The sequence below is a fragment of the Xyrauchen texanus genome, chromosome 19 (genome assembly GCF_025860055.1).
Source record: "Xyrauchen texanus isolate HMW12.3.18 chromosome 19, RBS_HiC_50CHRs, whole genome shotgun sequence".
Lineage (NCBI taxonomy): Eukaryota > Metazoa > Chordata > Actinopteri > Cypriniformes > Catostomidae > Xyrauchen > Xyrauchen texanus.
Genome location: NC_068294.1, coordinates 12,549,403 through 12,564,920, shown reverse-complemented (window position 1 = coordinate 12,564,920; position 15,518 = coordinate 12,549,403). Strand labels below are relative to the sequence as shown.

The following is a 15,518-nucleotide window of genomic DNA, read 5'->3' as shown; positions in this document are numbered from 1 at the left end:
CGGCTGGGAGATTCGGCGGTTAAAATTACTGCTGCTGTTTCTGCCTCACAAATCCACTGATTTGTAATGCAACATGTTTGATGTAGTGCAACACCGGGACATTAAACTGTTGTTTGGCAAATTCGACAATCTGTACCGCTACAGTTGAATCTACTTGGCAGTTGCCATCAATCTTCTCACCTATGTACTGGAAGTGTGTTGCTCTGTTTTCCTGCGAGTGCTCAGCGCTGCCTCTATGGGGAGGAGACTGTTCAGCAACTCTCAATTTTGCACTGCTTGGTTTTAAATGTTTATGTAGCGTACAATACATATGGTACTGTATAGTTAGCGTCGTATTGTACCATACAATACAATATTATTTTTCACCCCTAATATATATAATATATATACAGTATATATATATATATATATATATATATATATTACATGCTTGTTATTTACATACATAATTTGCACTATTTACAAGTATTTACATTGATATGTAGAACAAGTGCTAATTCGTATCTTTAAGAATGGCGGCAGCATCTCAGTGTTTGTTTTGGCTGAACATAAAGAGAGTGTACGCTTCTTTAGTGCATCTGTACAATGGGTGATTCAAATTAAATCAAATGTTTATTTTTTGTTTGATCAACAACTCTTGTAAAGAACAGAAAGGATATTAAAAGTATAATTGCTAAATGACAAATTCATTGTGTGGATCAAGTCTTTGGACACGCGGAACGAGTCAAACCAATCGTTTAACCTCAACATGCAGTGAAACATTGCTGGACCTCTTTACCAATAGATTACTCAATTACTGGTGAGTGAAATCTAAACATTTTCCAGCCAGTGGCTAATCACAGACATTTTTAGTTGCATAGCATGGAATTTGGTGGCATAAGCAAGCGATTTGCTCACAAAGAATTGTGCATAAAGTAAAAGATCGATCTAAGATTATATGATTTAAGAATCATGTTGAGATTGTTAAAAACAAGATCATGATGCATTAGAAAATAAATATTTTTCCCAGTCCATGGAACTGGAAATTATTAGTTACTCATGGAAATTATATGAATGTGGCAAAATTCTTCCAAAATGAAATCATGTGGTTCGTTACACGTATCAAAGCAGTTTCGAGGTGAAATGTCCACTGAGTGGCGATAAAAGCGATTTAAATATTCCTCCAAACAGATGACATTTTAAGGTTAATACTTTAGATTTAAATCAACAAAGCCGATCTACCTACCCCAAATCTTAAACCTAAATCTAACCAACAGTGTCATAAAAGCAAATGTGAGGTGAAAAATGCAATTGCTGAAGTAACCATGCCATTTCAATGTCACAGTTAACTTATGTGTTGACTGATATGCTCTTTTGGACTTGTAACATGGTTGTTCACTTTGCAAGTACAATGCTCTATCAGTTGAGCTACCTTGAGATACACAACTTAAATGGGCAAGATAGGTTTATCAATGCAGTTGGTTATTTAATGCAAACGTTAAAATCTATCACCCAAAAGTCATTGTTGTTGTAGCGCCTCTAGTGTTCATTTTACCAGGAAACTGCAGCAACGAGGCAAATATTTAGGTATAGTAACATGATTCCATGAGACCAGGTTGGCCTTTCTACAATGGCATCGGCAACTGCCAGTTGTCAATTTAAGTCCATAATGACTGCCATATCGGCCAACATGTTATAAATAAAAACGTGAGTGCACCTTTAATATTGTGAAATCCACAATCCACAGGATGAAGTTGAACGAGGAAAGACACTTAAGTAATAACGGATTTGAGTAAGAATCACAGGGCTGCTCCCTTCTAACAAGTGTATTTAGCTGCTCAAGACGAGGATGGTGTGATAGTTAGTGCTTTATTGAATCACTGAACATCAACCTCTACAGTCTCTACTGTCAAATGCCAACAACTCATCTGTGCAACCTATCACATCAGTTCAAATCTTTAAAAATAAAGACCTCTTCCTAATGGCTTCTTAGGTTTCCTCTGTATGCATGTGAACAGAATGCTTTCATTGTGTGATTTCACAATAAGCAGTCCAGACCATTGTCAGATCTCCCATCACCTAGTCTAAAAGCCAGTAAGAGACACAAGGGTAGTTTTATGTTGTCAGAAATTCCACTTGCTCATTTGAAAGAGAAGTGAGACCCACAGAGGAGCTTCAAGGCCCTCCGACCAGCTCCACTTGAGAGCCACTCCCACAATGGGCCATGACTCCAGAGGTCAAGGGTCCTGTGGTGGCCCCTGGTTTCCAAGGTTACTGCCTGGCGAAGAAGAATGCTGTATTCAGGGCATCGAAAGGAGAACAGAGCTGGAGTATAGAGCAAGGACTCCCACCCAAACATTTCAACAGTCACATGCAGGTACATGAACACACAGTAGAGAGAGAGTGAGCTGGGGGTCTGAGTGCTCTGCGACCACCAAGGCATTTGACAGGAAGGGGCAGGCTGCACTCCAACTATGCAAATTGCCTTTTTATGTGTTGTGGCAACCTAAAAAGTGCTGAGAGAACTTCTTAGTGACCTCACTTAAATGGAACTGACCTGCTAGAAATGCAGTTCGACAGCTTTTCAAACACTATGACTGCCACAATGACCACCAACAAGAACAAGATGAAAAAAAAAACAATAATTAATTAAGATATACTGTTATATAGGAATGTTCACTATTTAAAGCAGGTGTACAAAATTAGATTACCTACTGTATGCATTTCCCTTTGTCAACTATAATGTCTAAGAACATACTTATTAATTTAACGTTTTCTGTCCAACACATTTACATTACATGTGTTGGGCAATATTTTACATATGCACAATATTTCAAATTATTTTGCAGCCGTCCTGTGTAACAGACTGAGGCACCTGTAAAAACTATTTCAAATCACATGCACAAGTAAAACACATTACAGATCAACCACAAGTCTGTAAACTCGTAATATAATACATAAAATTAAATATTTTAGGCAACCTATATAGAGACACTGCAGCAAGTGCAATCACACTATCAAAAGTCGCATCAGACTCACCATTATTGCTCGCGCTCAATCACAAGACATATGCGACTGACGTCTGGATTGCAAGATCAATTTTAGGCTGTTTAAGGAGAAAGCAGGGAGTTATTCTTCGGCATCGGAGATGATCTGCTTTCGGAGCTCTTGCAGAATGTCATCTAGCGCACTTTGATTTCCCTCTCTGAAATTTGAACTCGTCCGACTCCACATTGGACCAATTTAGTGGATTTAATAGCGACGACTCAACAGCGACACCTAACGATTACATCGATTAGATTCTTTCTTTCTTTCTATCTTTCTTTCTTTATGGAATGATGGTTTTTGTGTGCTAGACATCTATTTATGTACTCAAGGGACTGCAAAATATATTTCAAGTGCCTCGAAGCCTTTCCCGTCTGATGAGGTCACTGAAGGAACTGTTGACAGTCCTTTTAAGTTCATTAGAGTTCTTGAAGGAACTAAGATTAAATAAATATTTCTCGCAAAAATGAAAATTCTCTCATCATTTACTCAACCTCATGTGATCACAGATGTGTATGACTTTCTTTCTTCTGCAGAACACAAACGATGATTTTTAGAGGAATATCTCAGCTCTGTTGGTCATTGTAATGCAAGTGAATGGTGACCAGAATTGTGAAGCTCCAAATGGAGATACAGTCAGTATAAAAGTAACCATATAACTCCAGTGGTTTAATCCATGTCTTTTGAAGAGATCCAGTTGGTTTTGGGTGAGAACTCCTTATTCACTCTACATCTTAACAGCAATCTCCTTGGCGATCATGAGTTCATGTTAAATTAGACTAGTGTCATCTAGTGTTCTGTGCATCAAGCACTAAAAATTGTAATCGTGCCTGAAGTCATGATAGTGCCTAGAGATTGCAATGGCAAGATGTATGGTAAAAGAGGGTCTGTTCTCACCCAAAACCATCTGGATAACTTCAGAAGATATAGATTTAATCAAATTCAAAAGAGTCGTATGGATTAATTTTATACTGACTTTATCTCTTTTTTGAAGCTTCAAAGTTCTGGTCACCATTCACTTGCATTGTAAGGGCCAACAGAGCTGAGATATTCTTCTAAAAATCTCTACTTGTGTTCAGCAGAATAAAGAAAGTCGTACACATCTGGGACCTGGGCATGAGGGTGAGCACTGATGAGAGAATTATCATCAAGAAAAAAAAAAACTGGTATAACTATCCGGAGACAGTAAATGTTTTAAAAAATAAAATTATGTAAAAAGTCTCATTAAAAACTGAAATTCTTGCAAAAGGGAAATGTTGAAATTAGAAGCATAATTAGGAATAATCTTGTATTACTATTTACTATTTAAAAAAAATATATATATATATATATATATATATCCACCAACCATGCAGGTAATACAAATAAATTTTTAAAAAGCATGCAGATTTTATTGACAAAAATAAATAAATAATAATTATGTATATAAAAAGAGACAAGACCCCTTTAGACCCACAAGTGTGTGTCTAGATTAAAATAAATATGCTTTGACCTTTTTATGAAAAAGCACATTTTGTTCAGGTCAAATGGAGTAACACTAAAAAAAAAATATTAATATTGGTGTCTCAAAAATGAATGATATTTGTAAAAAGAAAATTTCTTCATTTTTTAATGAATAAATAATACTTATATTTATTCAAGGAGCAATGTATGTATTTTAAACTCCTTACTTTACACCACATTGTTTTAAGTAATTAAATACATTTTTGGTTAAAAATGCATGCAATACAAAATATATGAAACCGACAAGGACACAAAGTACTTTGAAAGAATACCAGTAAGAATCCATGGCAATATCATGGTACTTTTTTTGTTAGTGAAAACCTTCTACTCAGACATGTTGACAGACAGACACTATTATCAAAACAGCATGCTTTGTTTAGCCTATACATATAGGTATAATCATCATATATTTACATATATGTGTATGTGTATGTACAATTTCTGTAGCTAAACAGGACTATATCTATAGTTCTACATATCATTTTAATAATACCATATTATAAATATGTCCATATATTATATGAATCTTTGTGACAATATTATTGCTTTGTGACTGTTTTTACTGAATATGTAACACAAATGAGACCTAAAGAGCAGCATCAGTTTTATACAAATGTTATACAGATAATGCACTTTCAATTGGAATGAACAGAATAAGCCTGCACACGATCAAAGATGTGTATCCTAAACTCTGACACATCCGGTGGTTATAAATATTCACAGAACTCATACAAAATCAGATGCATCTAGACAGACTCCTACAGTGTGTGCCCCACAGACCTCATAACCGTGAGTAAGACTGGCAGCACCCTGTCATTACCATTCCTTTCCCCTCAGAAACACTGATGACTCGAGCCTCTGGGCACACACCTGAGTGCACACTGCATACTTCCTGGCCTTTGAAGATGGAGGAGAGACATCCTGAATGGTTTAATTGCAGGTCAAGAGAAACGTAAATGAGTGAAAAGCTAATTGCATTGACTTTCAAGGGAAGAGAGGTGGAGTTGGAGCACACATATGGCACCTGTGGAACCTGGAGTGCATTACAACGGTTTAAAGGAATATTCCAGGTTTAATACAAGTTAGTCAGTCAACAGTATCTATGGCATAGTTTTGATTACCTCAAATACATTTTGATGACTATTTGAACAACTTTACAGTGCAAATAATACACTAGTTTAAAGAGAAGAATGAATGTAAGTGTTTTTATAAAATGACAAGCTTCACATTTTTGACTTTAAACCCTGCAAAAATGGTCTCCATTCACTTCTATTGTAAATGTCTCACTGTAACCTCGATTTTTCCTTAATTTATTTTTTAAGAAAAGGAGGGACAAGTTGAAATAAATTTTTGTGGTAATCAACATTATGCCACAAATGCTGTCGATTGAGCAGGACTTGTATTAAACCCGGGATATTCCTTTAAGACACTTATCAAAGATTTTAAGGGCAGTTTGGTGTTTGTAATGGTCAGTGGTTGTTATAAGGACAAATGTTTTTGTAGTAGCTCGGTGAATGTTACGCCATCTGCTGGTGATGCTCTGCCACTGCTGGCATTTCAAGAATTGTGTGGCCCTTTTCAATGTTAAATTAAATAATTTCACAAACTATGCGTGTTTAGCAGAATAATTACATACATACATTTTGTTTCAGTTTACATATTCTGTTGCTGATAAATTGTGCAATGTATAGTGCAATTCTAACAGGAGTTTTAATTGCTATAGAGAACATAAAAAAGAAGCTGTCATTAATATCATGTGCTTTAATTGCATAGTCTTAAATGTAATATAGGTACAGGATTCGGCACTGCACAATATTGCATTTCATAAAGTTCTTATATCTTCTGTCTCTTTGTGAAAGGATTTATTTTCTGTCAGTATTGCATACTTCATGGAATTGCCATATTTTAAAGGACATAAAATAATTATAGTCGTACATACATTCTACCATCTCCATTAAGTTTATGCCAGTGGTACACTGCATATCAAGTCAAATTAAAATCAAAAATTAAAGTCACTCTTTCAGAGAAAAAAGCGTTGTTCCAGAAGGCTCATTCTGTTCTATCACAGCCAATCAAGATAGCTGAATAGCAAAAATAGCTGAGATGATCTGATTGGCATATTCAGAATTTATCAAAAAAAGTTGTGAAAACTGTGGGACTTCTCTGATGTTCATCTCTCATGGCTTTTTAGGTTTGGTGGTGGTGCGTGCTGCACTTTGACAGAGGTTGATGCAGATCTTGAACCCTTGAGGTTCTGGGCTGTGCAGGTGTACGTTCCTTGGTTGACCTCTCTGATCTCATCCACTAGCAGCACAGTTTGAGTGCACTGTCGGTTCTACCCATCCACATGCACTGTCTGCACACTGTCCTGGGTGTACAGCGGGTGGCCAATCTGATATTAAGAAATATTAATTAAAAATGGGAATAGTTCCGTGACGATGACTGAACTGCTACAGACTAATATTTTATCACTTAATCAAGTACCTATCACGTATCATAGAACAATTATCTACTATTGTAGAATGGCTAAAACTCATCGAAAAATGAAAATTCTCTCATCATTTGCTCAAACTCATGACATCCCAGATATATATGACTTTCTTTCTTCTGCAGAACAAAAAAGTAGATTTTTAGAAGAATATCTCAGCTCTGTAGGTCCATACAATGCAAGTGAATAATGGCTAGAACTGTGAAGCTCCAAAATGCAAATAAAGGTGGCATAAAAGTAATTAAGTGGTTAAATCTACATCTTCAGAAGGGATATGATAGGTGTGATTGAAAAACAGATCAACATTTAAGTCCTTTTTTTTTATAAATTCTCCTCTCTGCCCAGTAGGTGGCGATATTTAAAACAGGACTTAAATATTTATCTGTATCTCACCTACACTTATCATATCGCTTCTGAAGGTATAGATTTAAACACTGGAGTCTTATGGATTACTTTTATGCTTCCTTTATGTCCTTTAGGAGCATCAAAGCTTTGGTCTCCATTCACTTGCATTATATGGACTTACAGAACTGAAATTTTCTTAAAATCTTAATTGGTGTTCAGCAGAAGAAAGTCATGCACATCTGGGATGGCATGATGTTGAGTAAATGATGAGAGAATTTTTATTTTTGGGTGAAATATCCTTTAACAATGACCTTTGCAGTTTAATGAAATAAAATGTTAAATGGACCCTTTTAAGTGCTATCTTAGATTCATTTTCAAAAATCAGGTTTCATGATCAGGTGACTCCTTTGGGCAGTACTGCAGAGGGCATACCAATTTGTGTTTGATCCCATACTAATTTTTATGAAAAAATTTAAAAGTTTGATATAAATATTGTAATTTTAATATATCAACGCAAAAGTTAAAAAGTTAAAGTTTAGCTATGTTTCCCTGTCCCTCCCACATTAGCCTAAAATTAAAATGTGATGTACAGGTCTATGACTGTAGATCAATAATCATTCCTTTTATGGCTTTTCAGGGTAACCATGTAATTATCCTGCAAAGCTATACACAATAATATACACATTATTATAGGCCAGGCTTAGAAAGCAACACTCTTGACCTGAAAAAGGACCCCTGATCTAAGCTATTGTCCACTTGTGATAATACTTTGGACCAACTTTATATGAGGTGTTTTTAACTACTATGTACTGAATCATTTGAAACAATGTACTCATTACATTTAAAGTACCTGCATTTAATTAAATCTGTAGTTATACTGTTAACCTTAAAGGTAACACTACCCCAACCATTACTTTATCCCTAAACCTACCCATCCCTCAACCTCAGTAGCAGCAAATGTAAATTTGCATTAAAAGGAGTCATTCGTTCGTGAATGAAATTAAATTTGTCTTACTGTATTTTTGTTTTGCTGCAGCCAATAAAGACAACACAATAGAAAGAAAGTGTCAGGAAGCATACACACAGATGGAGGTAATGAACCCAAATGCTGGGACTTTTATTGAAGATGCAGCGGATCACAAGGTGAGTAATATGCAATGAACACTTGCAGAAGACAGCAGACGAACAGATCAGGTATGAACAGTAAAACAGTAGATGATTTCAATACAATAGTAGAGAAGATTAGAGAAGCGGAAGAACAAACACTCACAGGTATAGAATACAGCACTACATGAGCATCTTGTGTTGATAATCTTTGATGATGCGCGAAAACTGCGGAAGAGCAGCGAAGTCTTTGCAGTCCTTGTTGAGACTAGACACTGAAGATAAGCAAGAGGTGGGTATATATGGAGTCTGTGATTGCCTAGTTGATTGTATTCAGGTCTGTGTGATTAATACTCTGGTGAGAGGGAGCGGAGAGTGGAATGAGGCTGAGAGTCTGGTGGACACGTGACAGAAAGATGTATAGTCTTGGCAATATTTTGTGATACATGGTACTTACTTTTTATCTAATTACATTTGATTTAGACAGTAAGATCAGACCAAAACTGAAGTTACACTGTGGGGTTACATACTTTAATATCAGTTAATGTGCTTGTAAATACTCACAGTTGACATAGATCAGCATGTACTTGGTTGAGCTCTGGCGAAGCTTCCCCAGGCTGGCCACACATTAGAGAGAGCCAGCATGATACTGCTTTGGCCTGTGGATGGTGAAGCCTTTCTTGATGTCAAAGGAGATCTCTGTTCCATTCATCTTCACCTCCGTTGGAGGAAACTCTCAGTGCAGGGTCACCTTCGCCCACGGGAAGGTCACCTGACACAGCTGGATGGTGGGCCAGTTAGTACGAAGACGAATTACCTCATAATAATCAGAGGAAGGTAAGAACAACTCCTGAGGATCTAGGAGAGAAAAAAAGCAAATGCAGCAGACAAGAAAAATCAGAAATTTCAGTTAGACAAACTGTATATAAATGGAGATGATATAGTACTGTGGCTAATCTTCCTAGAAGTGGCCATCCAGCCAAGATGACTCAAAGGGCACACCGCAGAATGCTCAATAAGGTAAAAAAAGAACCCTAGAGTGACAGTTAAAGACGAATAATTGAAGGAATAATTGGAACTAGTTAACATCTCTGTTCATGAGTCTACTGTACAGAAAACATTAAACAGGCATGCTGTCTATGGCAGGACACCACAAAAGAAGCCGCTGCTTTCCAACAATAACATTGCTGCATGCCTGAAGTTTGCCAAAGACCACCTTGACACTCCACAACGCTACTAAGAAAATATTTTGTGGATTTATGAAACTGAGGTTGAATTATTTGGGTGGAACACGCAGCACTACCTATGGTGTAAAAAGGGCACCACATAACAACATGAAAACATCATGCCAGCGGTGAAGGATGGTGGAGGGAGCATCATGATTTGGGGCTGCTTTGCTGCTTCGGAGCCTGGACTACTTGCCATCATCGATGGGAAAAATGAATTCTTAAGTTTATCAAGATACCCTACATGATAATGTCTGGGTGGCAGTGTGCCAGCTGAAGCTCGATAAAGGTTGAGTGATGCAGCAGGACAATGACCCTAAACATAAAAGTAAATCCACTACAGAATGGCTTCAAAAAACGAAAATCCACCTTGTGGAAGCACATTGTGTTTGTCTATATTTGTGACTTTGATGAAGATGAGATCAAATTTTATGATAAATTAATGCACTGTATTTCAACAGTACATATTATATAAGGAACATTTCAACAGTGAAACAGTGAAACAAGTTGAGCTGAATTCCATATTTTCACAGTCTAGTGCCAAATAGACAGACCGTACAGTTTTATTTGAGGAGGTAAATATGGCAACTGTAAGCTACTTGTGAGTTTTTGGGTCAGTATGGGATGCAACATTAGCACTTTAGATTAGATTTGCACACTTTTTAATCACAATAAGCCTTAACTGTTTTGTTAAAAAAAAAAGAAGAATCTGTGAGATAGATGAAATATAATTTGCAGAATATTCCGGGTTCAATACAAGTAAAGCTCAGTTGACAGCAATTGTGCCTTAACGTTGATTATCATAAAAATGTTTGGTTTTAATAACTTGAACCTCCTTTTCTTTAAAAAAATAAATCAGCATGTTCCGTATTGAGTTCCTTTGAGGCACTCACAATGAAAGTGAATTGTACCAATCCGTTACTGTTAAAATACTCACTGTTTCACAAATATAGCCACAAGACATAAACAATATGTGTGTTATCATGATTTAAGTGTGATAAAATCACTTACTGACCTTTTCTGAGTAAAGTTAGAGCCAATTTTAATACTTGATTGCCATGATGATGTAATGTCAAGAAACCCTAAAACCCTAAAAGGACTGTTAAAATTATGATTTAAACACTTTACAACTCAAATAATACACAGTTTAATATAGGAATGAATGTATGTGCTTTTATAAAATGATAAGCTTCACATTTCTAACTTTAAACCAGTGGTGGACTAAATAGACCCAAGCCCACCCAGAATATTCGTTTTTTTAATTTTTATACTTCAAATATATATTTATAAAATAGTTAAATATTCATAAATTCTGGTTTTCTGAAAGAGTGAATGAACTGTTTGAAAGTGCCTTTCTGTTGCTAAGGAAAATTTGGGCCATCCATTTTTATTGAGGCCCACCCAAAAGTAATTTCCTGGCTATGCCTTCACTGTTCACTGCTTCATTGTGACCTTTATTTTTGCTTTTTTTTTTAAAGATTTTTTTTTTTTTTTGTAGTAATCAACATTATGCCACAAATGCTGTTGATTGAGCTCAACTTGTATTGAACTGTAACATTCTCACTTTGACTTTTGTTTTTGTACTTTAATTTTGAAATTTCCTGATTAGTTCCTGTTTCCTAGTCTTGTCTATTCCTGTTTTCCCTTGTTCATGTGTCCGGTTTCATTGGTTTATTGTTTGATTACTTCGCTTTAGTTCCAGTTTGTCATTGGTTTTAGTTAATTGTCTTGTTATCTTGTTTTAGAGTTCTGTTTGTTTATTGGCCTTTGTCACCCTTGTCTTTTGTATTTAAACCTTCATGTTTGCCTTTTGTACTTGTCAGGTATTGTTCTTGTAACCTTGAGTCTATGTCGCCTTGTTGTTTAGCCATAGTTTAGTCACACCTGTGTTCTTCTAACCTTGTCTTTCTGCCATAGTCTAGCCTTTGTGTTTGTCACCTTGTTGTTTACCCACAGTCTAATCTAGCCTTCGTACTTGTTACCTTACTGTTCTTCCGTAGTTTAGTCCAGTCTTGTGTAACCTTGTTCACCTATGGTTTAGTCTCCCCTGTGTACATGTAGCTTTGTTGTCTAGCCTAGTTTAGTCCAGTCTGTTTCCATGTACCTTGTAGTTTTGTTCCAATCCTGTCCAGCCTTGGCCTGAGTTATTTCATGTTGTGTTTTGTTTTGTCTCCCTTCACATTTATAGTTCGGGATCCTGGTTTCACATTGTCTGAATAAACTGCACTTGGGTTCATCTCCACTTCGTCATCGTCTCTGCCTGTGTGTCTAGAACGTTACAGAATACCTGACCCTTACCATTATGGACCCAGCAGTCCAACTCTTGGTTCTTCGTCAGGGGAATCAACCCCTGGAGGCTTATGTGGTGGACTTTTGTGCCCTGGCTAAGCAGGTTAACTTTGAGGTAGCCCTTAAAGACATTTTTCATTGTGGGCTGAATGAGCCAACCTCTTCGTTTATGCCTGGTAGTTGCTGTTCCCTCGGCCTGGCTCAATATATTGACCTCGCCCTACTGTTCACTGGTTCTGCGTTCACTGTGGGGGAGGTGGACACCGAGCCAGTGTTCCACAACATAGCCGCAAAACCAGAGCCCCCAGTCTCGAAGCCTGCCACGGTCAGCGAGCAAGCGCCTGTAGCCTCGACCGTCCCCATAACCACGCTCCCTGTTGGTCAAAAGAGAAGGAAGAGGGCACCTTCTCCCCAGTCTTCTTGTGCTCAAGACCGCAGAGGTCACCTCAGAGTCTTCCATGGCTCTGCCAGCCTCGGCGCCGCCTCCCAGGGCTCCGCCCCTCAAGTCTCGAGCCTCCCAGGGCGGCTCCTCTCAAGCCTCCCAGGGCTCGGCCTCAAGCCTGCTCCGCCTGCCGAGTCCTGGTTTCACATTGTCTGAATAAACTGCACTTGGGTTCATCTCCACTTCGTCATCGTCTCTGCCTGTTTTATGTGTCTAGATCGTTACATGAACCTGAAATATTTCTTTTAACTATGCAAGGGGAACCAAGCAACCATTTGGGTTGCTCGAGATTAACCTCAATAATAATTTAGGCCTATAGTACCCACAGAAATTCTTCTAAAAACTTGAACCTGTTGAAAGTTATTGTAGCTTAAAATTTGCTCACTTTTCTCAATCACATTACATTACCCATATTACCAGAAATGCTTTACACAGAACATTTTACACAGAAACTGACAACTTATCAGTGATAACTCCCCTTACACTGCCATTTACACTGAATATTATTTTATTTTACCACTTGCACCATAATATTATATCTTGAGTGTGTGACAAACAGTTTAATGACTCATAAAGACAAGAACAAAACTGAACTCAACAAATGCAACATAATGCAATGTAATGACAGACTAAATGTCACTATTAGCTCATACCTGAGTCGTCCTTCATCGTCCTCCTGTAAATATGCCGGAACAGCCCACTGCACAGGATTTTCTTTACACCTCAGCTCTAGCGTATCACTTGCTTGAATAGTCCGCGTGTCCCCCACTTTATGGATCTTTCCCTTGTCCACCACCTGATTGAGGTGTGTCTGAGCTGCTTCAGGGGTCTGAGGGGTGCTTTTCACTCTAGGATTTGAAGCAAGTGCCTTTCCTGACCCTTTTCCAACCTCTGACTTGGCATTTGGTCTTTTGTCTTTGGGTCGGATTTAGCTGCTTGGCACATGCCTGTTTTCATGTGACAAATAATTTGGCAACATCATCAGAATGCCCCTAATAACCCTATTTGCATTCTTTTTTATATTCTCCCCAATTTGGAATGCTCAATTCCCAGGACAAGTCTCAGTTGCCTCCGCTTCTGAGATCAATCCACGCATCTTATCACGTGGCTTGTTGTGTATGACACCGCGGAGACTCTGCATGTGGAGGCTCATAATATTCTCTGCGATCCACGCACAACTTACCACGTGCCCACTGAGAGTCTAATTGTAACCAGGAGGAGACTCTACTAAGGAGACTCACTGTAACCCCATGTGACTCTACCCTCCCTAGCAACCGGGCCAATTTGGTTGCTTAGGAGACCTGGCTGAAGTCACTCAGACTCACCACTCCGGGGGTGGTGGTCAGCGTCAATACTTGATGAGCTACCCAGGCCCCCCTATTTACATTCTTAATGCATGTTCATGGTCTTATTGTGCATGATTCATCAAAACACATTATTCCAGAATCCAAATAAAAAAATTAAGAAATTGTATGAGTAATGTGGTAGTATGCTATTTTGAATAACGCTAACCACTCCACTCCAACCACCTGGCTGGATTCTGGTCTGTTACGGACACTTTTCACGACCAGATACATTTCTGATGGATAAAATCAAGACCCGCCCTAAATTTTGAGTCTTATTATATTCTCAAATATTATTGTTGACTATCCTGTTTCACTGGGAAACAGGTCAGATTAGGGAAGTAAAATGGGCTATGAATGCTGTTCAATGGGCATGAACATGGAGACAAAATAATGCCCAAAGTTTCAAATTTGCATTGATGTATATACTGTAAATGTTTACATGCATACTTCTGATTTTACAGTTATAGTTATAATACTTTTCTCTGTCTTCTCTCTATTACTGAAAATCAAATACTTTTGAAATAGTGGGAGATGTGGCCTAAGATACTCACCTAACTGAATGATCAAAATAGAAACAAGCAGAGCAATTAACACCACCCTCAACTTCATGGCAGAGAATCTTCACAGCGACCACAAATAACCTTTAGTTCACTCTCTTAAAGATTTCCAGATCTTCAGGATACATGCAGAGGATGAAAAGACAGAAAAAGAGTGGGACAGTAGGAATAGAGTGTGCCAAGTGAGGGGTCAGCTGTTTACCTGAGTAGCATGAAAAACCTAAATTCCTCTGCTTACACTCAATGGATCCTTTTTGTGTTCAGTCTACCAATCAGGGCCTGTGGAGAGCTGCCCATCCGACTGAAAAAGCATTCAATGTTATTTTGCTGTAAAAAGGAGCTGCAGATCATATTCAGCATAAGTATCAGTCGAAAGCACAGTCTGCTAGCTGTTCATCAAAAGACAACTCTGGCAATTGCTATCTATCTATCTATCTATCTATCTATCTATCTATCTATCTATCTATCTATCTATCTATCTATCTATCTATCTATCTATCTATCTATCTATCTATCTATCTATCTGTCACTCTTTTCTTTATATCTATCTATCTATCTATCTATCTATCTATCTATCTATCTATCTATCTATCTATCTATCTATCTATCTATCTGTCTGTCATTAATAAAAACTATTAATATTAATGTAATAATAGCATATAGTGTCATTGCATAGGTATTTACTGTGGACTGACCCAGTTTTGTGAGACTTTTTGTGTGATTTAATGGCTAAGCTCTGATTAGTGTGGCACAGGTCTATCCTCATGAAGGGGTGCTATTGTTCCTTTGTGCCCTTGAGTTTTAAGTAAGATCAAATTTGGCTGCTGTCTCTGCAATACCTCCTAGGTAGTATTTGTTTTATGTTGGTCCAGCTAATACGCATGCACGTTCTGAGAAAAAGACCAGTCTATGCGATTACTAATGAGGCGATTTGCTTATTTGGGTTAAAAGTCGGGGCTTCCTTTCTGAAATCCGCTTTAATGAGCTTTGTAATTTCTTCCATTCATTTTCACAATTTGCCTATATTTTCCTTCTTATACTGGTCTCTGGAAAGATTTGAGACCTTTTTTCATGACTAAAGTATTTAAAGTAAATATCACATAATATAAGTTGTCATGCATGGTAAACTCATTGGTTCAGTTTTATTATATATTTATTTATTTATTTAATATACAAAAGTATAAGAAAGGCAGA

At 37.5% G+C, this 15,518-nt stretch overlaps 1 protein-coding gene across 1 annotated transcript in view; it reads right to left on the bottom strand.

Annotated features, from left to right (window-relative positions):
• Positions 1-3,167, bottom strand: part of LOC127659952 (NEDD4-binding protein 3-A-like) — a 41,878-nt gene extending 38,711 nt beyond the window's left edge. The window contains exon 1 of the mRNA XM_052149961.1: positions 3,019-3,167. The gene's annotated coding sequence lies outside the window, so the exon portion shown is untranslated. The remainder of the gene's footprint in view (positions 1-3,018) is intronic.
• Between the last annotated feature and the right edge of the window lie 12,351 nt (positions 3,168-15,518).